Source organism: Electrophorus electricus, chromosome 12 (genome assembly GCF_013358815.1).
Source record: "Electrophorus electricus isolate fEleEle1 chromosome 12, fEleEle1.pri, whole genome shotgun sequence".
In the NCBI taxonomy this organism is placed as follows: Eukaryota; Metazoa; Chordata; class Actinopteri; order Gymnotiformes; family Gymnotidae; genus Electrophorus; species Electrophorus electricus.
In genome coordinates this window covers 10,804,009-10,829,370 of record NC_049546.1, presented here as the reverse complement: position 1 = coordinate 10,829,370, position 25,362 = coordinate 10,804,009, and the positions used below count along the sequence as shown (strand labels likewise).

The following is a 25,362-nucleotide window of genomic DNA, read 5'->3' as shown; positions in this document are numbered from 1 at the left end:
CATGGTTTTCGACTAACCTGAATTGTGAAAAAACAAATACACTTCGTTATTGGCCTGTTAGTGTGTATGTGTGTGAGTCTCATCAAAGTGGGACTGCATATTCTGTACATATATAACTTGTGAGGAAATGTGGGCTTTTGGGATGGCAAATGCATGACATTACAAACACATTAAATTTCTATGGCTGAAGTTCCATTCCATTATAATTTAGATCTGAGTAATGTCTGAAATATAAGATTTAATAGAGTTTCATTACAAACATGCATGCATTCACAGACACAGAATAAATTAGATTTTGAAATCAGTCACTGATATACTGAATGATGATCTTAGTAAAAAGTTAATTTACTAACTAAACTTGTAATGGCAGCATAGACAAACATTTAGCAATTCAGAGGCATGAAAGGACCTGTTATAAAAATCCCCTATAAGAGGACTCCTTTTAGCTTTGCAAACATACATCCCTTACTTCTTTTTGCTCTCAAATACAAACACACTTTCACAAATAGGACTGGCATAACCCACATAGCACTAGTTTGTTGTCCCCGTATGGATATAGTGAACATTTCAAATAATTTCCATTGACATTCTTCACTACTAATGGCTCCTTTTCCTGGCCTTTGCAAGCACCCTGGAGGAAAAGATTGGAAGTCACTTGTAGAGTACTATACTGAAAACATTCCAAAAACACGCAGTGCCTGAACTGGAGATTAAACATGTGACTAGAACTATCACAAGATATTTTAAAACAAAAACAAAGGTTTGTGTCACTTAGTTTAAAATGGTGATGTGGAAGAAAAAATAGGCACACATACACACACACACACACACACACACACACACACACACACACACACACACAGGACTGCACTCTTCTGAATGGAGATCTCGGATGTTGTTTCTGGAGCCATTCTCCCTGTTTGGGGGTCATAGCCCCTAGTGCTCCAATTACTACTGGAACCACTATTGCCTTCACCTTCTCTTCACCTTCAGCCCTCTTCTGCTGTTTATTCACCACTATGTTTGGTTGGTCAGCCATTACAACTTTGTCTGCCTATATCTAGAAGTCCCACAGAATCTTAGCTTGGTCTAAGCTCTGTCTGCACCTGGGGTCCTGCCTGGTGTGGTAGATCCTAGCCTCTATTGATCTTGTATTCAGTGCTTGTGCTGCCATGATTAGTGCCTCCGTGCATACCGTGTTTATCCTCCCATGATATTTCCAGCTCCTCCTGATTCCAATATGACTTGAGTTTCTGCTGTCTGAGGTTATCACTTCATCATTTGGGGCCATCAACCTGGCATACTCCTGAATAGTGCTCATCCTGGATAGTGGCGCCGACGTTCACTAGTCCTCGGCATGTTGTACAGTCTCGGCATGAAACCCTCCATGCTTCACATTCAGTTGACTTCTCTGCTTTTCTTGTGGCCTCACCTTCCTTATGATTCACATTTGCTGATGGTGCAGGCAGTGCTTAAGTCTTGAGTGTTTGGTCTTACAGTCTGTTTTATCCACCAGTAGCTGGACTCCTCTGCTGTTCTGGTGTTCTTCAGGATCAGGACTCTGGCCTTCATTTAACCATGCATTTGTGCTGCCAGGTGCTATATGCCTTTCCAGTATTTTTCAGTTTCTAGCTTTGCTATTATCCTGCCATTGCTATTATCTTGCCACCGAGAATACATTTTGGATGGCTCATGGGAGAACATCCTGTTTATAGTCAAAGTCAAATTTTTTTATATAGCGATTTTTACAACAGCCGTTGTCACAAAACAGCTTTACACATGTCCAAATCCAAGCCCCCAGTGAACAAGCCAAGGGTGACAGTGCCAAGCAAAAACTCCCTAGAGCATGAGGGAGAAACCTTGAGAGGAACCAAGACTCAAGGGGTGGGGGGGGTCCATCATCCTCTGGCCCACAACAGACACTACAATAATTACAATATATACAATAAGGAGCAATATAAGTAGTGAGAGAAAGAGAAAGCGAGAGAGTGAGAGAGAGAGAGAGAGAGAGAGAGAGAGAGAGAGAGAGAGAAATAATAATAATAAAAATAAAGAAATAAGCAATCAAAGTTTATTCCGGTCTTCTAGAAATCTTAGTCAGGTCTCAATGGTGCAAGCATGTCCGAAACCCAGCCCGCACAAGAACTTCCATCAAGGGCAATGGAGAAGTAGTTGGCTGGGGTAGGCTACAGTAGGGGAGCATGAGGGGTTGATGGGAGTAGCCATGGCATCTGGTTGACAGGTTGGGGCTCAATAACAACATGACATCAGAAGTAGGTATACCTCAACAGAAAGAGAGAACAGATTATTAGGCATGTCCAAGTACAAGGTCGTGTAAATTAGGGAACTATAATGTGCAAAGACGGACTTTGACCAATCTAGCTATGGAAGCACAGGTAAAAAGATAGAGCCAGAAGGAAACACAGGCCCAAGGGCACCCTGGAACATTAATCACTCTTGTTGAAGTGACAAAAGAGAGATGAAGTGACAGCATCATAACATTCCAGTTTACCATAACTCTCAATGCCCATGGACCCCCAGATCTCCACTTTTACCCAAGATGGGAAGTAGTTAATAAAATGCCTGACTGTACAGATAGGCTTTCAGCCTAGCCTTAAATATGTGTCTGAGTCTTGAAAATTTACAGGAATGTTATTCCATAGTATGGGATATGGGACAAAATACATATGTTTGCATAACACAAAACAACTTGATAGACAACAAATATAAACAATTGAGTCTTGAACAATTACAAGAAGGATATTCCATAGTGTGTGGTAGCTTTATAGGAAAAGGCTCTCCCCGTGTGGTAAATTTTCTTATAAGAGCCTGCACCTTTTGGGTCATAATGCACTAGGAGTTCACAAAGGTACTGTGGGGCCAGACCATTCAGTGCATTTTAGGTCATTAGACGTTTATAATCAATACAAAGTTTTACTGGGAGCCAATGTAACAATGCTTAGAGTAATGTGATCAAATTTTCTAGTTCTAGTAAGAACTCTGGCTGCTGCATTTTGAACTAGCTGGAGCTTGTTTAGGCACTTAATGGTACAGCCAGATAGTAAGGCATTACAGTAGTCTTGAAGTGATATATGCATGGACTGTCTTTTCTGCATCATGTGAGGAGAGTATGTTCCTAATTTTTGCAATGTTCCTGAGGTGGAGAAAGGCACACCTAGAAATATTATTTACCTGAGCTTCGAATGAGCAACTGGGATCCATAATCACTCCAAGATCTTTAACTGTTAAAGAGGATATGATTGGTAGACCATTGGTGTTCTTTAAGTAATTAGACAGCGAGATCCTAACTGCCTGTGGGCCTAATAGAAGCACTTCTGTTTTGTCAGGATTAAGTGAGAGAACGTTTCTCAACATCCAGTGTCTCATGTCTTTTATGCATTCCTCAACAATAATAAGCTTATATATGTCCTCTGGTTTGGTTGAGACATATATCTGAGTATCATCAGCATAGCAGTGGTAACTAGCACAGTGTTTATAATTTCACCCAGATGTAGCATATATAAAGAAAAGAAGCAGAGGCCCTAGAACAAATCCTTGTGGGACACAAGAGCTAACCTTGTTGTATGCTGAAAGTCTCCATTTATGTTAAACTGGTAGCAATCGGCTAGATAAGAATTAAACCAGGAAAGCGCTGTTGCCCAACAACATTTTTGAGTCTGTCTAGTAAAATGTTGTGAGCTATGTTGTGTCAAAAGCTGCACACAGACCAAGCAATAAAAGCAAGGAAACAACCCTGGTCCGAAGCCAACAAAAGGTCATTAACTACTTTCATCAGTACTGTCTCTATATTATGATGAGTCCTAAACCCTGACTGAAAGATTCATGTATCTGGTTCTAATTCAGGTATGAGCTTAGCTGCTGAGCTACAACTTTTTCTAGGAGTTTTCTCAGCTGACATGTTGAGGTTAGATTTTTTGATAAGTGGTCTGATTACTGCTATTTTTGAATGATTTAGGTACATAGGCAATGTTCAAGGAGGAGTTTATTAAATTTAGCAAAAGTTCAATTACTTCAGGTAGGATTTCCTTAAGAAAGTTTGTGGGCTGTGAATCTAGTAAGCAATTGGAGGATTTTGAGTGCGAGATCAGAGATTTTGGCTCTTGGATAGTTGTAAATGATTCTAGAGTCTTTTTTGGCCTGGCTGTTCCAATCTCTAAGTAGCTGCCCGATGTCATGTTAATACTCTGAATGTTACTCTGAACGTATTTAATTTATTAACTCATTACTACTATGTGTTGTTGTAATATGAGCATTGGTTAAATGTTAAATGTACAATTGTACTAAATAGAAATCTAGGATTATTTTTGTTATTTTCTATTAGGGTCAAGAGATAAGATGTTTGAGTGGTATTAAGTGCCTTTCTATACTTGAGAAGGCTCTCCTTCCATGTGAGCTGGAAATCTAAGTTTAGTGTGGAGCCATTTACGACTTTTGAGTGTTCTGTTTTAAATTGTGAATGTGATCATTATACCAAGGTACAAATTTTTGTCCCTAATTTGTTATTTGTAAGCAGAGTAACATCATTGATTGTGCAGCAAAATACTGATTCTAAGCATTTAGTCATTTGATCAAGTTCCGTGGGGTTTGAGTTGCAAATGATAAATCTGAGAGATTCACAATAAATCTAGATTATTTTAGAGAACCAATGTCTGCCATAGACTTTAAGATTAGCTGCAATGTCTGCCACCCTGGCATACAGCTAACTACTGCTGCTGGTGTCCCTAAAGGCCTAGCTAATTTCACGTTTCGCAAAACAGAGTCCCCTATAACCAGAGCTCTTTCAACAAGCTTCTCAGCGGGTACCTTGCTGAGTGGGGCAAATGTGTTGGACACATAAATGGGAGAGCTGTGGTGCTCCCATGGGCAAGCCGAAATTCAGGTATTTCTCCATAATGTCACTGTTATGACCCCATCTAGGCTTTGAGGCCATAAAAAGGAAGAAGAAATGCAAACGGATAACGTACTGGAAGTTGTGAAAATTAAATAGCAATAAAACAAACAATCACAAAATCACAAAAATGGAAGGTTTTTTCCGTGTATTGTGTGCAGAGGTTATAATTCATAATTCATTCAAAACAATCATACTGTTGCAAATGTCTTCAGGAGTGACCCAGGCCAAAATAATAAAGAAAACCCAGACTAATTAAATAAAATTACACACTAGCTAATCCTAACAACAAAAGAAACATACAACAGACTTTCCTAACTACCTGACACATAAACAGAGGCAAAAACCCACACCCAACAAAAATGGCAGTCACTCCCTATCACCAGTATCCAACACCAAAGTACCAAACAAAACAATATTTACACACTCTATACATTATCTATAAATAAATAAAAAAAAAATAAAAAAAATAAATATATATATATATATTTATATATATATTCTGGCAGTGAACCTGGAACATACATACATACACACACACACACACACACACACACACACACATCTTTCCATACCCCCCCCCCCCCCCCAAATAAGCGGGGACTTACACAGGAAGTTCCAGCACACAAAAAACAAAACAAGTCGAAATCATCAACATCTTAACCTTTTTTTATGTTTGATGTCAATATTAAACCCTTGGATGATCAGAGACCAATGCATTAAGCCCTGATTAGCATTAGCCATGTTAGCACACGAGCGGATTGTGATCAGTGTATATGGTGATGGGGTCCGGACTACCACCAAGTTACACCTCAAAATGTTGCAACGCTAGAAAGAGTGCAAGGGCTTCCTTATCAATATTGCTGTAGGCCAGCTGGTGTTTCATGAACTTTCTAGAACAATAAATAAAAATAGGGTGATCTAGGTCTTGTGTGTCCTCTTCTAGGAGGGAAGCACTGGTTCCACTACCACTGACATCTACCTCAAGTGTAAAAGGATGAGTAAAATCAGGGTTTGCTAGAACAGGAGCGCTTTCACTGAATCAAATGCATCTTGACAGGGTTGTGACCATTCAAAAGGGGTTGTGTTACGAAGCAAATTTGTGAAGGGTAAAAACACCAAAAAATTCCTACAAAAACAACAATAAAAACCTGCCATGCCCAAAAAGCATCGGAGTTGTCTTTTCATCTCTGGGGGAGGAAAAGACTTGATTGCTTGTACTTTGGCATCAAGGGGACACACACTACCACAACCCACTAGTTTCCCCAAGTAGGCAACCTCACTCTTAGCAAAATCAAATTTTTCGAACTTAAGAACAAGGGCGGCATCCAGTAACTTCTTAAAAACAATATCAAGCAACTGTACATGTTGTTCCCAAGTGCTGGTATACACAACCACATCATCCAAATAGACTTCATAGTTAGGCATGTCACCAAAAACCATAGTCATCAAACGCTGAAAGGTAGAAGGGACATTTTTAAGAATGAAAGGCATTACTGTATATTGTAGGAAAGAGTCAGGGGTAGCAAATGCCGAAATGTAAAATACATAAGAGGTTAACGAAACTTGCCAGTATCCCTTAAGCAAATCAAGCTTACTTACAAATCTAGCTGAACCAATCTTATTCACACAATCTTCCATTCTAGGCATTGGGAAGGAATCAGAAACAGTAACTGCATTTATTTTTCTGTAGTCTGTGCAGACGCGGTATGTGCAATCTGGTTTTGGCACCAGAATGCATGGGGAACACCAGGGGACTGACACTAGGGATTGCAAGGTGGAGTTCTAACAAATACTTGATTTATCAATATAAGTTTCTGGGGATAGGTACGATATGGGTGCTGTCTAATGGGTGAATGAGAACCAACATCAATGTCATGCTGAAGGACGGTAGTACGAGTGGGAACGTCAGAAAATAATATGGGTTATTTCTGAATGAGACTGATAAGGTCAGCATGGGCTGCTAAGGGCAATCCAGACAACTTTTCAGGGAGATGTGTTAATGCTTCTGAGTTAGGCAGACGAACACAAGGCAGACAGTTCTGACCTAAATGCAAATGATCCTGTTCAGGGGCATATTCAGTAGGGGTTACCACAACTGAAACAGGAGTACAAGAAGGCAAATCTATCGGGGATCCCAAACCAGTATGTATAGTGCGATCACGGCAGGGCTTCAACATGACAGGATCACTTAAGGACCAGAAAAAACTTGCATTGAGGGAAGAGCCAGTAATGAGGAGAAGCGAGAGTACTTTCTCACCAACCTCAAATTGTCTCTTCACTGCCTTTTTGTCATATTTAATCTTCATGGTGGTCTGAGAAGAACACAGGTTCTTCTAGGCTATTTCTCGAACTGCCTGTAGCCTATCACGAAGCCTAGAAACAAAGTCACAGACAGACACATCACATAACTTATGTGCCTGAGCACAGGTCAACACACAAGCAGGGAACTGATTAAAATGATCAGGCTCAGAGTAAACAGGGTTTTCCACTGCTTCGGGTACAGGGAACACAATACCACCAGCTGTGTCATTTCCAAGTATAAAGGAAACTCCACTCACTGGCAATTCGGAATGAACAGCCACTTTAACATCACCAGTGTAATTGTCTGAACATAAAAACATACTGTGCAGTGGTAGCCTATGTATGTCTAATGCAACGCCTTGAACTAAGACGTCACTGCCACAATAGGTCTTTTCTGAAAATGGCAACACACTGTTCAAAACCAGGCTGCTCCAGTATCTCTCAAACCTCTAATTTGTTGTTTCCTTTCACCAGATTCCGAAAGAGAGATATAATAATCAAAAATTAAAGGTCTAAAAACTGGCTCTATATGTGGTAACAAAGGTAATGTACTCTCAGCATTTAACTTTTTCGGAACATCTGTGGCAAGTGCATAAGAGCAGGACAGTTAGCTATTATGTGTCCATGCTCGTGACAGTAAAAAACATTCTCATGTTTCCACTAGGAACCCAGCTATAGTTGAGGGAGGCATGTTCTTGAGTTTCTGCAATGGGGATGGAGCACGACTGTGGGATACGGGGGGATTGAAAACAGTTTTGTGGGTTAATACAAATTTATCAGCTAAAGTAGATTTTACAAATTTAGTAGCTAAAGTAAAGCGACTGTCAAAGTACAAGTTCTGTTCATTTAAGTACACCACGACATTCTCAGGAAGACATTGCTTGAATTCCTCTACAAGAATGAACTCTTTCAGTGGTGCTAACACCACTGTCTGACCACCATCTTTCAAACAACGTGATTTTTACTAGCCACCTAAAGTTTTGTCTGTATGCCTCTGGAACCAACTCGTAGGCGCGGAGAACAGTGTGAACTCAGACACCTATGAATATTAAATAGGGTGAAATCCAAAAAGGACCAGGTATAGGTGATAATCAATAAGTGGAAATCTCTGGAAACCTTGTGTACTTCACTACAGTGTGTGCATATATGTTTTATGTGTGTGTGTATGTGTGTGTATATATATATATATATATATATATATATATATATATATATATATATATATATATATATATATATATATATATAAAGTATAATCATATCATGGTTTGAATGTCCCAGTTTAGTGTTAACAATGAAATTAACAATTAACAATGAAATGTTGATTGATACAGTGTTACCTCAAATCATCTTACTTAAAGCCTTGACACCATAACAAGCAGCTTTGTAAAGAAGTTGACATGCTTAAGATATCAGCTGTCTTTAGTAACATACTACAAACTATATTTGTGAATCTACATTTGTGAAAAATGATAACTTTGGAAGTAACCCTGTTAATTAATCACAGACCCATTTCAAATTATGCTTGATAAAATCATTGTGAAAATAATCATCAAGCAACTTACTGGCTTTCCATCCTTAAATAAATGACTAGATAAATTTCAATCAGGATTTCGTCCTACTCATTATACTGCTCTAATTAAAGTAATTAATGACATTTGTTTAAATGTAGAAGGTAGCAGTTCTACTACTGCATGATCTCAGTGCTGCCATTGATACCCTTGACCATGAAATTCTTTTAGATTGTGACATGGTAGCAAGAAGCATAAAAGCAGTATGCAAGCATGAGTGGCTTTTATTATAGACCATTATGAATACATGAAGACAACCAAAAACACTGGGAACAGGAGACCAAAAACCAGAAACTAAAGACACAGACTAAATACAGAGGCTAACCAAACATGGAACTAAGAACAACAGTGATGTGGGTAAACAACATGAGAAGTAGCAAGTGCTTGTAAACATAAATACAAACAATACCATACTATGAACAAGACAAAAACAAGGGATAAATACACATGCACACACACACCAGGCACAATTAATGGGAGGTGCTAGAGACAAGACACAGGTGAGGTGTACGATAAGAGGGTGGAGACAGGGAGGAGCATGGAACCAAAGCAAAAAAGCACATGGCAAAAGAATCCCAGTGTCATAGTCTCTACTTCGACCTTCTCTGCACTTCCTTGTTCAGCTTCTCCATCATTCTAATCACTTCTATACACCTCTTTCTTATTAACTGTCCTATTTAAGTCAAGATGTTCACAGTCTTTGAAGCTTCTCTCAAGTTAAAGCTGTGTTCTTTCACTATTGTTCTCTCTCTCTGTGCAGTGACTTACAACATTGGTGTCTCTGACCTTAAGTTTGTTTGTCCTTTTCGATTGTTACCCATTTTACTGGTTGAATTTGTATCTTGTCTCTTTATTTGTTTCCAGCAGAACTAATGATAAGAGTAAAGAGGGGTGTTTACTGTGACATAGATAGGCTTTAGAGGTTGGTGGGACCTTCAGGAACAGTTCTACAATGGTTAAGTCCTTACCTGCAAAGCAGGAATTACTTTAAACCAATTCGATTAAATTCTTGGGCCAGTTTGACTCTTGGGTCACTCTTATTTAATTTATGTCCTTCCTCTTGTCCAAATCTTACAAGATTTTTGGCTAGGCTATCTTACTTCAGCTATGCAAACAACCCTCTCCCAAAACATCTATGGTCCACTCAATTTTGTAGGTTACATGCCTTTAGTTCTGCACAGACTAGGAGCTCTCAAATCTAAAGTGCTAGTTCATAACCTTGGTGTACTGATGGACTCTGATCTCAGTTTTAGCAGTCATATCAGTTACTAAATTCGTATTTTTCACCTTAAGAACTGCGTAATATTTTCTGGAAATATCTCATTCAATTGCTATACTGACACTCATCTTTACCAGCTTTACCTCCTACTGAGGCCAATAAGATGTGTCCTTATTGAAGTGTCTCAGTGAGTGTTGTAAGGATATAAAATACTGGATGAACAATTTCCTCCAATTAAATGAAAATAAATCAGATATAATTCTTTTTGGCATTTCCAAATCCACAAATTGTTTATCAGAAAACTTAGGAATATATTTGCTCCAGATGTCCAGATTTGACAAACAACTCAAAACAAATGTTAAAATGTATTTTCTAGTGTTCTATGTTTTGGATGTATTCATGCTTTTATACCTTAGAATCTTGAAATTAATTCGTTTTTCTTAGTTGTTTTGAAGTTAGTATGGAATGGTCCTGCTAGACAAGCCAAACAATGGATCACATTGCTCTGGTTTTAGCTTCTCTTCACAGGCTTCATATCCATTACAGGATTCAGTTTAAAGTTATTTTATTTCTTTTTCAAGTTCTCAGTATAGAAAGCCCCTTTCTATATTGCTGACTTGCCTCGCCCATACTCAGGTCTGAGTCTGAGTTCTTCAGGTCAGTTACTTTTGGTTGTTCCATGATTTCAGCTCAAGCTCAAAGGTGCAGTCCATACACTGAGGCTGTGGAACAAAGAGAGGACATTAGATGTATTCACTTAGTTACTGCTTTCAAGTCACAACCTGAAGCATACATTTATTAGCTTTTAGTATTAGCATTTAAAAATATTTGTAGGTATGTGAAGTGGGTAGTCATGTCTGTGTCCTTCGGACCTGTGTGTTGTATGTTGTCATGTTGCTATGACTTTGTAAGGCACTTTGATCAACTTACTTAGATTACTTACAGTCAAGCATAGTCTAATAATTGAAAAGCAAATAGTCTTCATGTTTATCAGCTATTACGCTTCTTGCTTTCATTCACTGGCCAACAGGTTTGTCTCAAAGTTTAGCAGTTAATGTTTGAACTCACCTTCAGCTTGATTCTTCTTAAATCACAAGGTAGCAAACTCAGCTTCAGTTTGTTGAGTTTTAAATACCACAATATTGAACTTGAGCACAGACTATTTATGGATTCTTGTTTAAGATTTTAAAATAATTTTAAAATAGTTTTAATTTATAATAAAATAATAAGACAAAGCAAAAAAAACCCCAAAAACTTATTTACACAGATTAACTACAAACCTTGCAAAAGTGTTGAGACTTAATTTCCCAGGTCACTTACAGTGGTTTTATATGCAGGAGCTCTTAAAGCAATGTATGGCTGACTGTTGACTTTGCCTGTTTTGTTGTTGTTGTTTGTTGCTTGCTTGGTTTTTGTTTGTTTGTTTCTGGTGGAATTCTGTTTTTTTTTTTGGCTCCTTCTCATTCTCTGCTCGTCCTACAGTTGTTTTAATGCTCCAAGTTCTGTCAGCCCCCTGTGGGATTTTATGAATCACCAGTGGAAAGATATTATAGCCAGAACTGCCCTTGTGTTCCAAATATTTTCTCCTTCTTAAGAGCCAAGTCATTTAATGGTCTCTCCTTTGCTTTGTGAGGTGTAAAACATATGACAGAGAACAGAAAATTAAAGGGAAAAAGTGTTAAGCATCTGTTCTGATTGGCACTTTTTGGTTTTGTTGGTTCTACCTTACTGTCTTCCTCCCTCTTTCCAGCTATAATTAATGATCCAAGTGAGCAGGCAGTAGGTTTTATTGATTTTATAAACTAAAGAAGCATCATGGTAATTTTGCCTTTGATCTGCTGAGAAACAGTTTATAGAATTCTGGGAATGAAAAGTTCAGTCTCGATATGCATTGATGTTCACTTTCAGACGTGGGTATAATTCTACAGCATTTGATTATTGGCATTCATTTTGGGACATATTAACATGGCAATCAGGATAGAATGCACTTCCTAAGCTTTCTAGGTAAAATATAAGTATGCATATTGGACTGCAGGTAGAGATTTCAATAATATCAACTACTTCCCAAGATTTCACCTGTGTGGCACTCTGAAACACAAATAAAAGTTTGTGTGCTTGTGTGTATACATGTTGATGTACTTTATAGGAGTAATAATTCGGTTTTCTCTGTGTAACTCAAAATAATGTGGCATTTAAATACAAAGAAAACCATGTGCAAAAGGGTAAGCCAAGAATGCTTGCCAGCATCAATGGAAAGAAATGGACAGCACTGTGTGTGTAATGTAATGCACTAAGACCTTAACACTTTCTACTTGTAAACAATTGTGCACTCCAGATGTTTCCTAATTCTTGGAAGCACTGGTCAGTTTTAAGCAAGGAGGAAGACTTTCCTTCAGGAAAGACCAAAACAGACTTTGTTTTTAATGTGGCTTATGTAAAAGATTTCACTCTGCTGTTTACAATACTGCATAGCATGGCACAATATGGGAGGCATCCACTCAAAGAGAAGAACTATGGATTTTCAGCCTTTAAATATGACATCTTTAAACATATTTAAAACTCTAAAATTGGAGACAAGTGATATGACTCAGAAATAGTGGCCTTCATGTAAGACTGTGACTAACAGATTCATAAACAAATCTAATAAGTTGTTTAAGAAAATTTTCCACATTCACTAATTTTCTTATTTAAAATGTTCTCTTAAAACATTCGTGCCATTCATGCCTATGAGTTGTCTATAGCTGTGTTACAGAAACTGTTTTAAGTAATGGATTGTATCCATTTCAAACCTTTAAAGACATTTAGAGTTTTAATAAATGAAATAAACTTGATATACACCACAATGCTTTTATCCTATTTGCCTGTGCTCCAAGACTTTTTTACTCTGATGTTTGAATTATAAATTGAACAAGTTTTTCAGGAGCACAGCCCATGGCAATCAAAATTACTATATATATATATATATATATATATATATATATATATATATATATATATATATATATATATATATATATATATATATATATACACTCTACCCTCTTAAAGCCTAATGCACTATGGCATTTAAAATTATGCAGTTACATTGTCTATTGACTTTCTATATAGTGACAGAGAAACCTTCAATTACTGCATGATTTAAGTCATTTAAAAGTTTGTAGTGCTGACAGTTGCTGCCAAGGAGAATATCCTTTGGTACACCCTTTTTTAAAGTTTTTTCATGTTGAACCATATTTGAACCATATTTTCTTTATTTCAGTAATGGTACAAAGCTCAGATGAGACAATGTGAATAGCTATAACCATTTTCATATAATCCTTGGCATTAGGCATTTACAAACCTAATATGGATGTTAAAATTATGTTTGTTAAGTATGTTTTTAATTTGGGTAGATGGGCAAATGGGGCAGGGCACCTAGGCTTAAGGATTTTTGTGCATGCCAAATATTGTATTTCATAGTTTTCATAAACATAAAATTTTGTGAGCAGCTGGAAAGTGTCCTTTTTACCTGAGAAGGATACATAGGAATTTGATGAGTGTGCCCTGGTTCCTTAGATCCCTGGAGCCCCTAGTTTTATATTGTTTTGTCATTTCATTGTTATGTATAAATTGTAAATGCAAGCTCATTAAGAAAATATGCAGTGCCAGGCACGAGTTATTTGTTATGGGGCCAACCAAATGTGATCTCTGTGTGTATGGAATGCATATTGATGCAGGTTGTAAATGTAGATACTTATTTCATCTGATTTCTCAGTTCACCCTTGACTTCAGAGCCCTAAGTCCAGGTTAATTGTACTCCTTCCTAGCCAAGAATTCTGCCAATTTGTGGGTGCTAATGATGTGGGAACCCTGCCTGCTCAGTAGATTCGTGGATGTTAGAACCTATGCTATAGTTTACTGTTGCTGTCATGCCCAAACTATAGATCACTAGAAATCATGCTTACTGTTAGTAAACATTCAGTACTTTTTGCAGCTCTTGTTCAGCTGTTTTACCAATTCCGCAGTGGATTACACCACTGACTTTGGTACATGAGGTTGGGGTTTTGAATCCTGACCAGGGTGTCTCCTGTGTGGTTCCTTAGGCAAAGTCCTTAACAATAAGAGTTCGAAACGAGTCACACCACGTTGGACATTGCCTAGGTTGACAAGGTCTGCATCAGATGCTGAGGGTTCAGTGTGATGTGATGAAAAATGGGCTACTGGTATGAATGCAAGACACTCATAGAGAATAGAGGACTGTTGGAATGCTACTGCACAAGCAATCCCAGCGCAAGAGGGTATATTCAGATGATGTGGGAACTATGGATGCAACATCTAGACTAACACTGACACAACTAGTAGCTCAGTGTTCCAACATGCACAAGCAGAAACTGCTGTCCCAACTAGAGTTTGATGAGGTACAACACAATTGTTATGGCAAGGGGGAGCCAGAACCACAGGTCAGAAGGGAGATATCATCATCATCCCCACACATGAAATTGGGACCAAGATTGAAGATCATGGCTAAGCTGGACAAACTTCCAAGACCAAGTGAAGTACCTGAAAGGCTGTTGGAAGATGTTCGAACAATCACTACTATGACTACTGTCCATAAGAGCTCTGGCTGCCTGCCGATAAACTGAGAAACTGCTTCATGCCAACACCACTGTTTAGGCATACTGTCTAGTCTGTTGGAGAAGATAGCACTAGAGGTGCACATCCAGACCTTATAAATTGTTAAACATATCAAGGAATTAGAATTACAAGCTGTAGATGCCTTTGGTGAAGTTAACGAGCCCTCAACTCCGGCACTACAGATTTTGCAGTAGGGCGAATGGGTGACTGTTACAGAAAGATGGATGTGTGTGTGTGTGTGTGTGTGTGTGTGGAGCTTTGCCTTGCTTGTGATGGGATTTTGCAGCCCAGTGGGTGTTGCAATGGGCTTAGCTCAGTGTTCACCCGTGGCAGAGGCAGCTGATGTCTCTGAGGCTAGCCTGTGCATAGATCCCACCATGTCTCTGTCCCCTGGGGTAGATCCTATGCTAGTGGTGAAGTTAAAAGAGTTGGAGATGGAGATAAAAAAAAAAAAAAACAGGGGCATGAGACAGAACTATTGCCTGTTAGGACTGTACACATTGATGTGAAGAGAAGCTAAAACCAGAGCAATGTGATCCATTGTCTGGCTTGTCTAGCAGGACCATTCCACACTAACTTCAAAACAACTAAGGAAAACTAATTAATTTCAAGATTCTAAGGTATAAAAGCATGAATACATCCAAAACATAGAACACTAGAAAATACATTTTAACATTTGTTTTGAGTTGTTTGTCAAATCTGGACATCTGGAGCAAATATATTCCTAAGTTTTCTGATAAACAATTTGTGGATTTGGAAATGCCAAAAAGAATTATATCTGATTTATTTTCATTTAATTGGAGGAAATTGTTCATCCAGTATTTTATATCCTTACAACACTCACTGAGACACTTCAATAAGGACACATCTTATTGGCCTCAGTAGGAGGTAAAGCTGGTAAAGATGAGTGTCATCAGTATAGCAATTGAATGAGATATTTCCAGAAAATATTATGCAGTTCTTAAGGTGAAAAATACAGATTTAGTAACTGATATGACTGCTAAAACTGAGATCAGAGTCCATCAGTACACCAAGGTTATGAACTAGCACTTTAGATTTGAGAGCTCCTGAGAGCTCCTAGTCTGTGCAGAACTAAAGGCATGTAACCTACAAAATTGAGTGGACCATAGATGTTTTGGGAGAAGGTTGTTTGCATAGCTGAAGTAAGATAGCCTAGCCAAAAATCTTCTAAGATTTGGACAAGAGGAAGGACATAAATTAAATAAGAGTGACCCAAGAGTCAAACTGGCCCAAGAATTTAATCGAATTGGTTTAAAGTAATTCCTGCTTTGCAGGTAAGGACTTAACCATTGTAGAACTGTTCCTGAAGGTCCCACCAACCTCTAAAGCCTATCTATGTCACAGTAAACACCCCTCTTTACTCTTATCATTATTTCTGCTAGAAACAAATAAAGAGACAAGATACAAATTCAACCAGTAAAATGGGTAACAATCCAAAAGGACAGACAAACTTAAGGTCAGAGACACCAATGTTGTAAGTCACTGCACAGAGAGAGAGAGAACAATAGTGAAAGAACACAGCTTTAACTTGAGAGAAGCTTCAGAGACTGTGAACATCTTGACTTAAATAGGACAGTTAATAAGAAAGAGGTGTATAGAAGTGATTAGAATGATGGAGAAGCTGAACAAGGAAGTGCAGAGAAGGTCGAAGTAGAGACTATGACACTGGGATTCTTTTGCCATGTGCTTTTTTGCTTTGGTTTCATGCTCCTCCCTGTCTCCACCCTCTTATCGTACACCTCACCTGTGTCTTGTCTCTAGCACCTCCCATTAATTGTGCCTGGTGTGTGTGTGCATGTGTATTTATCCCTTGTTTTTGTCTTGTTCATAGTATGGTATTGTTTGTATTTATGTTTACAAGCACTTGCTACTTCTCATGTTGTTTACCCACATCACTGTTGTTCTTAGTTCCATGTTTGGTTAGCCTCTGTATTTAGTCTGTGTCTTTAGTTTCTGGTTTTTGGTCTCCTGTTCCCAGTGTTTTTGGTTGTCTTCATGTATTCATAATGGTCTATAATAAAAGCCACTCATGCTTGCATACTGCTTTTATGCTTCTTGCTACCATGTCACAATCTAAAAGAATTTCATGGTCAAGGGTATCAATGGCAGCACTGAGATCACGCAGTAGTAGAACTGCTACCTTCTACATTTAAACAAATGTCATTAATTACTTTAATTAGAGCAGTATAATGAGTAGGACGAAATCCTGATTGAAATTTATCTAGTCATTTATTTAAGGATGGAAAGCCAGTAAGTTGCTTGATGATTATTTTCACAATGATTTTATCAAGCATAATTTGAAATGGGTCTGTGATTAATTAACAGGGTTACTTCCAAAGTTATCATTTTTCACAAATGTAGATTCACAAATATAGTTTGTAGTATGTTACTAAAGACAGCTGATATCTTAAGCATGTCAACTTCTTTACAAAGCTGCTTGTTATGGTGTCAAGGCTTTAAGTAAGATGATTTGAGGTAACACTATCAATCAACATTTCATTGTTAATTGTTAATTTCATTGTTAACACTAAACTGGGACATTCAAACCATGATATGATTATACTTTATATATATATATATATATATATATATATATATATATATATATATATATATATATATATATATATATATATATACACACACATACACACACACATAAAACATATATGCACACACTGTAGTGAAGTACACAAGGTTTCCAGAGATTTTCACTTATTGATTATCACCTATACCTGGTCCTTTGTTTGATTTCACCCTATTTAATATTCATAGGTGTCTGAGTTCAGTGATTCCTGTTGATGTTCACTAGCCTGCGTAGAGACTTTTGCCAAGTCTGCTGCTTTCATTTGATAAAGACAAACCTTTTTTCCTCTTGGTTTCCTTTCGCAAATAAAATATCTTTGAGTACATCACTCATGCCTCCCTCCAGGTTCACAATGTTACAGGGATGTTTCCTACAGAGGTGTTGGTATCTCATGATTCTGATTCCCTATCACCTATCAACCAGGGTCCAAGAATGCCAAGGCTGATGCCCTCTGACAACTTTGATACAGAGGCCATGCCCACCAACCAGGAGCTCATCCTGCCTCATGCATGCTTCCCAGGGGTTATCAGATTGATTTCATTATCACCCAATACTCACCCATGCCACGTCATCTCCACTGGAAGTATGTCCTTCTCTAGTGCTGCTTCCCTCTCATCACATGGGCCAACATCTTTCTGGGGACTGGTCATCCTGGCTTCACTCACACCAGACAGCTGCTTGCAGGATGTGGTAAGGCATGCTGCGTTCTGCACGACATGCGCCTCTCCCTCTGGCAGACTGTTCTTGTTGCCCACTCCAGAGAGGCCATGGTCCTATATTGCATCATATTCATCACTGATCTCCTGATCTTGGAAGGGAGTACAACCATTAGCTTTATTGCCAATCCCTTTTGAAAGATGCCACATTTTCTTCCCTTTCCAGCTCTCCCTACAGCCCTGGGGACCACCGTCCCCTGCCAGCACACCTTCTGTTAGTTTGGGTTGCCAGGGGACACTGTATCTGATCTGCGGGCAAACGAACAAGTGGAGAGGGTGAATCAAGAGCTCAGTAACGTCCTGTGACTACCATGCCAGGAACACCACAACACCTGGAGTGTTTACCTGCCCTGGGTGAAGTACGCCCAGAACTCCCTGCATCATGCTTCCATCCAGAACTCGAGTGTTACCTGCTCGAGTGTGTCCTGGGATACCAGTCTACTCTGTACCCCTGGAATTTGCCAACCTCCTGGTCCAGTCCTGGTTGCAGAACAAGTCCAGAAGGAGACACTGCTGCCTTTGGAGAGCTATCAACACCTACAAAAGAAAGGTACATCAACAACAGGGGAAAGCACATCACCGCCCACTTTCACCATGCTCATCCTTCCAGGCCCAACCATTTCTCGCCAGGTTACCCCCACACCATGCTCTAGCCTTATTAAAAACTAATGCTTGGCGGTCATCTTCCATTCAGGAAGAGTGATTTTTCTTGGATTGACAATCTTCTTTACTTTTATTTCTTTTATTAAAAGTAACCTGACTCCTGAACTCGTACGTCACTCCTCTGTAGATATGCGATATATACAAACTCACTGGCCACTATAATTGAAAAAGATCCACACACACACACACACACACACACACACACACACATACATACATACATACATACATACATATATATATATATATATATATATATATATATATATATATATATATATATATATATATATATATATTCAATAAGATCCATATTGACATGTTGGCCTCACACAGTTGCTGCAAATTGATCCATAACGACATGATGGCCTCACACAGTTGCTGCAAATTTTTTGGCTGCACAGCCATGATGTCAATTATCCATTCCACCACATCCCAAAAGTGCTTTATTGGATTGAGATCTGGTGAATGTGGAGGGTATTTGAGTACAATGAACTGTCATCCCAACCCCCTCACCCAAAAGGTTGCTGGTCCAATATCCTGTAAGAAGCAGTCATCAGAAGATGGTATGGTGTAGTCATAAAGGGATGGACACAATGAGACAGAAAAAACTCAGATGCTTTCAGAGAAAGTTTATTGAAACGTGTAGTAATAACATGGGTAATATAAGGTCAAAACAGGCACTTTATGTATTAACCATTGTATTAATGGTTGCAAATCCAAAGAGTAATCTGGGGCAGGCTAAAGGCAAAACTGGAAAAGCAGGAAAAAAGTAAACAGGTGCCAATCCAAACAGACAATGTCTGGAAGATGGAGAAATCAATCCAGGAAACACACTCAGTAAGTTGGGGAAAAAACACTGGCAATACCTCCCAATGAGGGAATGGTAGGTGCAGCCTTAAATACACAGGATTAAATTAATTATGAATTATGAAACAGGTGCAACAATTCAGGATTCCGGAGTTTTCATGGGCCACACAGCTGGAAGGCAGCAAGACATTGGACATGGTCAACAACACAGGTAGGCTGGAAATGTTTAAATGATGCTCAATTGGTATTAAGCAGCCCCAAAGTGTACCAAGATAATATTCCCCACAACTCTAAGCCTGAACCATTCATAAGAGACAGAATCTATCCATGCCTTCATGTTGTTTATGCCAAATTCTGACCATACCATCTGAATGTCACAGTAGAAAGACATTGAAACTCTGACCACAGAACGTTTTCCACGCTTCTATTGTCCAGTTTCAGTGAGGCAATGCAAATTGTAGCATCAGTGGCCTGGACACAGCTGACAGGACTTGGACCTGGTGTGGTCTTGTGCTGTTGTAGCCCATCTGTTTCGAGGTTTGATGTGTTGTGCATTCAGAGATGCTCTTCTGCATACCTCGGTTGTAGCAAGTTATTTGAGTTACTGCTGCTTTTCTATTAGCTAAAACCAGTCTGGCCATTGTCCTCTGACCTCTAGCACCAACAAGGCATTTTCATCCAGATATCTGTCACTCACTGAATATTTTCTTTTTTGGACTATTCTCTATATACCCTAGAGATGGTTTTGCATGAAAATCCCAGTAGATCAGCACTTTCTGAAATACTCAGACCTGCCCACTTAGCACCAACAACCATACCACGTTCAAAGTCACTTAACTCACCTTTCTCCCCCATTCAAATGCTCAGTCTGAACTTCAACAGGTTGTCTTGACCATCTCTACATGCCTAAATGCATTGAGTTGCTGCCATGCGGTTGGTTGATTAGATATTTGCGTTAATGAGCACTTGAAAAGGTCTACATAATAAAGTGGCTGGTGAGTATATATAAATGTTCCTTATTTGTATATAATTGTATGGCCAACTGAAGTGCTATACATTGGACCAATAGAGCCATATTACATTGGAATCGATCTGATTTATGCTGAAGTCTAATGTGTGAAGCCAGATTCTCTTTTTGACTGTCATTACATCTCGTCTTGCCTTGTTATTAGATCCATTTACTAATTTCATTTACAGTCCAAGGTGCCTACAATTGTATGTCTGGTGGATTGATTCAGCAACTCGCAGAGGAACTTTTGGTTTCACGATCTGTATGCTCTGTCTCATGTGCTGTTTTCCCTGCCCCTCATAATCCTCACCTTAGCTTGTCTACTTAAACCTCTTGTTTTCAGTCTGTGTTGTGAACTCTCTATCATTGTTTCCAGAGTTGCTTAGTATGTTTTGTATTATTTGTCTTGCTGTTTAGGTAATGAAGGCATATGCATTAGCAAGAAAGGATCCAAATTCAAGAGGTTTTATTAGGTTTGTAGAGTAGGCTGGGACTGAAGGGAGAGGTTTCTGGATCCTGAATGTAGCAAGATGGGTATTGGGGAGTTGGCAGGTACTCTAAGTCAGGCTGGTCCAAGTTCGAAAACAATGAGCAGAGTCTGGGTGGTTCCCAGCCAGGGATCAGACAGGAGACGCAGTCTGAAAAACAGGTAGAGCTCAGTAACCGGGAAAGCTAACACGTACAGGAAAGACTTGGTATTCGTCATGAGAATGACAATACTTCACAACGAAGGTGCAAGGGAGGGGAGCTTCATTAGGAGACTTCAGAGAGGGAGAGAATAGAAAACAGGTGTGTAGTACTCCATTAGTTAGTAGTCCGGTGAACCAGATTGGAGACAGTGACAAGATATGGGCGTGGCAGTGCGGGAACAAGTTTGGTTCATGGGATCCGTCACAGTTTATAATAAGACAATGTTATTTTACACACACACACACACACACACACACACACAACTGGATTTAAGGAAGGAGAGCTGCTATGCTCACCAATGCATACTGTACATATATTTTAAATTTGGCTTGGCTCTTAAAATCCATCTAATACACTGAATTACATCTGGTAACTTTTTGTATACTGCTGGTGAGGTTTGCCTGTGATTTGCGTGTGTTTGATCCCATTTTTGATCTCTCCCTTTGGATTGTTTGCATGCTTTTTTGCCAATAAAACATATTACTCATGCAATTGTATCCAGCGTTTACACCCAATAAGAGCCAAGCAGGAAATGTTCTAAATTCATAATTAGAAAAAATAATTACACAAAATACTCCCTTCCCACAAAATAATCAAATTTACCAAATTATACCATTTAGGTCCTTGAAAGTTCAGAATTTAATGAAATATGGAACAGATACTCTACATTAATATGTCGATTTAGTATGCATCTCCTATGATGTGTGCAAGTTCCATTAGGAACAGACCAGGACTGGATTGATACACATCATCACAACTAAAGCACACACCTTCCAAATGTTATATAAGAAAGCCCTTCCCCAGCTCTCAAAGATATTATGAATCATGCATCCCTGAACAATAATTGCACTACACCAGAAAACATAAGCTCCCTCAGCAAGACATTATTCTTATGATCTTTTGTTGTGCACAATGCATAATGCATGGGACTCAAATTCATACAAATTAAATACATGAAGACAGTTCAAGGACACCCTTTATAATATTGAGCTGACATTTCCTGAAACTATTTACACTAACCTTGTTCAGAGGTGCAGGTTACCCCTTACAAATTTCCCTTTGTGCTTTGCAAAAAAAGAAAAGAAAAAAAAAAGGGGGGGGGGGGAGGAAAAAAGGTCAAAATAACAATTTATAAATCAAAAACCTTCTAGGCTGTGATCCTAATCCTTTTTGTCTGTCGCTTGTACTGTGGTATCCCTGTTGTATGGCTATTGGTGCAAAGAAGATTAACCTAGAGACATTAGAAAAATAAATCCTATTAAAATTGTCTTTAGCACAAGACTTAATTTTGCATCAGTAAAAATTATGTGATGCCTATACTGCTTCAGAAATTTAGATTCTTCATCTGTGTGAATAGAAAAAGTACTGCAGTTAATTACACCGGGAAACATACACAAACTAAAAATAGATGGACCATACAGTACTTTTGACAATGAATTAGAATATGTACATAATAAACAGGTAGGGTTTTTTTTTTTTGGGGGGGGGGGGGGGGTTGAAGGAAGAACATCACTGTTTACCAGTTTTACCAACATTTTGATTGATCTCTTTATGAAGACCACATTTTAGCATCTAAAGACTAATTCAGTGTCAAACTACCTATAAAACCTATTTTACACAATCAATTTAACTAAACCACCGTATAAAAAACCTGCATCAAGAAAAATGTTCAATGTTCAAATTATATTTAAAGTTATTCAATGGTGCTGGAAGATGAATACCACAAATCAGGTTCTATAAACTTCCAGCTTGTGGGCAGACATTGTCACACTGGGAAATGTAGATGGTAATAACACAAGTCTCATTTTGTGGAATTGCAACGACCCTCCCATGTTTTAACAGAGTTTGCCCTAGAGCCACCTGGCAAAGAGGTGTAGTTAAATCCAGAAGATTCAATTTTAATTCTAAAGTTTTTTAGAATTAAATATTACAATAAATGTATATTAAGGATTTATTTTTTTTACATATATAACATTATTAGTGTACTTTTGTGTTTTTTGCAGCAGTGCTAAAAAGCATAATTTCATTCCTGCACACAGAGTTTCAGGTTACTATTACAGACTACTTTGATTTCCCTTCTAAGACTGAATTTCCTTTTTACTATTAAAACAACATACTTTGCCAAAAGTAACAAAGTAACAGGCATTATGTCTGTAATATCTGCAGAGTTATTTCCTATGGTCAAATTTTCTAGCTCTGGTTTTGTGATCATTGAAGGGTTCATGTGCTGACATATTATTCCTCATTTTGTTTTAAGTACTGTATATCAGTTTCCTAAAATCAAGTACAGAAATGCGGTATCTACAGATGGGAGTACAAAAAGTTTAATGTCATTTCCAAGTACTACCAAAAAATACATTTGTTTCAGCTAAAAGCAATTCCTCCTTATCTTTTGTCTATCTGGAAACTTGTTGCATGCTTTAATAAGTAATTATGAGAACATGATTATAAATTTTAAAAAAAAGTTATCTTAAAGTTTGCTTCAATATGCTGAAACAGAATGTTTGGATCTGTGGCTACCTACTTAGACGTGACATATTTATTGCATGAAAAACTAAGGTTTGTATTTGTTTGAATCAGTATGAAATTAGAAACGTATTGTTTTTATTCTTTAGAGTGCCCAAACTCAGATTAAACTGAGGCTGTTTATAACTTTATATACCTAGACAGCTAATACTGAGTTCCAATAGACTGCATACATGTGACTAAATCGAACATGGTTAGCTAGAGTGCCCGTTAAACCTTAGCCTCTTCTCCACTGTAGATCTTAACGGTTCTGAGTAAAGACAGTATTTGTTCCAGTTGCATTAACATGCCTCTAAATCGTGCTCAGCACAGCTTTGTCATCTTTCTTAGCTAACCGCACTCAGGGCTATACAATGACGGAGGGATAAACACCCAACCGATATGACGTGTCGCAATCGGACCCATATCAGCAAAAACGATGGATCGGATATTGGTGAATAAAATTTTAAGTAAATCGATCCAATACCACCACAAATAAAGCCTGAAAATACCACAGCAGCGCTTTGCAGCAGCACAGTGCAGGTGATAACAGCCAGGTTAGTTTTACCAGGTCACACGATAACAGCTGGACTAGTTCGAGTACAGTTTATACACCGCTGTAGGGTTTAGTGTTTTATTCCCATTAACGATTAAAACTATTATTCTCAAATGCAAATATACATGCACTCAAACACTTGTGAATTCCATTCCTATCAGTTTGATAAGCCAATGTGGGGAACAGGCTACCTACCTTCTATGAGAACATTTAAACGAGACAAAATAGCGGTTTAGAATTGTTCCCTATATCCGCGACCAACAGTGACTTATTCGTTAATCTGTTCATCGTTTCCGGTTTGTCCTTAAAGAAAAGGGAAATTCATGGTCGGGGAAAGGAGAAAGAGTACAGACCTTACAGAAACAAAGCCTAAGAGGAGAAATAATAACCAAACTAATAAAATACTCACCTTCTCTAAATTCACAAAAATAATTATTGGGATAGGCTTTAGTATATTAAAACTTCATTGAAGAAATGAAAAAAATATTTTGAATAAGAAGTTGGCAATAAGCTAAAATCAATTCCACAGTGTGTGTGTGTGTGTGTATAAATATAAATAAATACATAATTTTTGTTTATTTATAATAATAACTAGAATGGCAAACTTTATGTTGGCTTAACACAGCAAATATAGTCAAATAGTCTGACTGTTTTAACGCTGATAACCCAAGAAAAACCGTTAAATACACTTTAAATGTAAAATGAAATCGCGAAATACTGTTATATGATGTTAAACACTGTTTAAATGTAAAATTTGCTGTGTTAGCTGAGGCTGAGGGATTATTTAGCTGTTAGTTGTAGATAAAAGCTAAAGGCTGATAGGGTAGTTGTTATGGGGTGTTTCACTGTTGGGATAGTGTTCATTGTGGGCTATGTGGCTGTGGGGGCGACTGGTTGATGGGAAAATGGTTATGGGGAGGTTTAGGCTGAGGGGTACATTTGCTGTTGGGGTAGGTGAGGTTGAAGAATATTAGACTCATTGTGTAGTTGTTGTTCAGTATTTGTTGGTATTTAGCTGTTGTGGTACTTGTGGTTGAGGGGTTATTTAGCTGTGGGGATAGTTGTTGAGTGCACTTTGGCTTGTGGGTAGTTGTTGATTGGTTATGAGATAAATTTTGGTTGAGGGGTGATTGGCTGTGGGGTAGCTAAAATTAACTTTAAACATAAGGTGAAGTCTGTAAAATTTCT

The 25,362-nt window shown here is 38.2% G+C and overlaps 1 long non-coding RNA gene across 2 annotated transcripts; it reads right to left on the bottom strand.

The window, feature by feature from the left end:
* Positions 1-1,998: 1,998 nt before the first annotated feature.
* LOC113572497 lies at positions 1,999-24,453 on the bottom strand. 2 transcript variants are annotated; one of them, XR_003410118.2, is made up of 5 exons: positions 24,370-24,453; positions 18,287-18,478; positions 17,784-18,190; positions 7,174-7,285; positions 1,999-2,283 (listed from the first exon to the last, which is right to left on the bottom strand). It is a non-coding gene; the product is annotated as an uncharacterized LOC113572497 (long non-coding RNA). The 2 variants fall into 2 exon arrangements; XR_003410117.2 differs by lacking the exon at positions 1,999-2,283 and having other exon boundaries at positions 5,513-7,285.
* Positions 24,454-25,362: the final 909 nt, after the last annotated feature.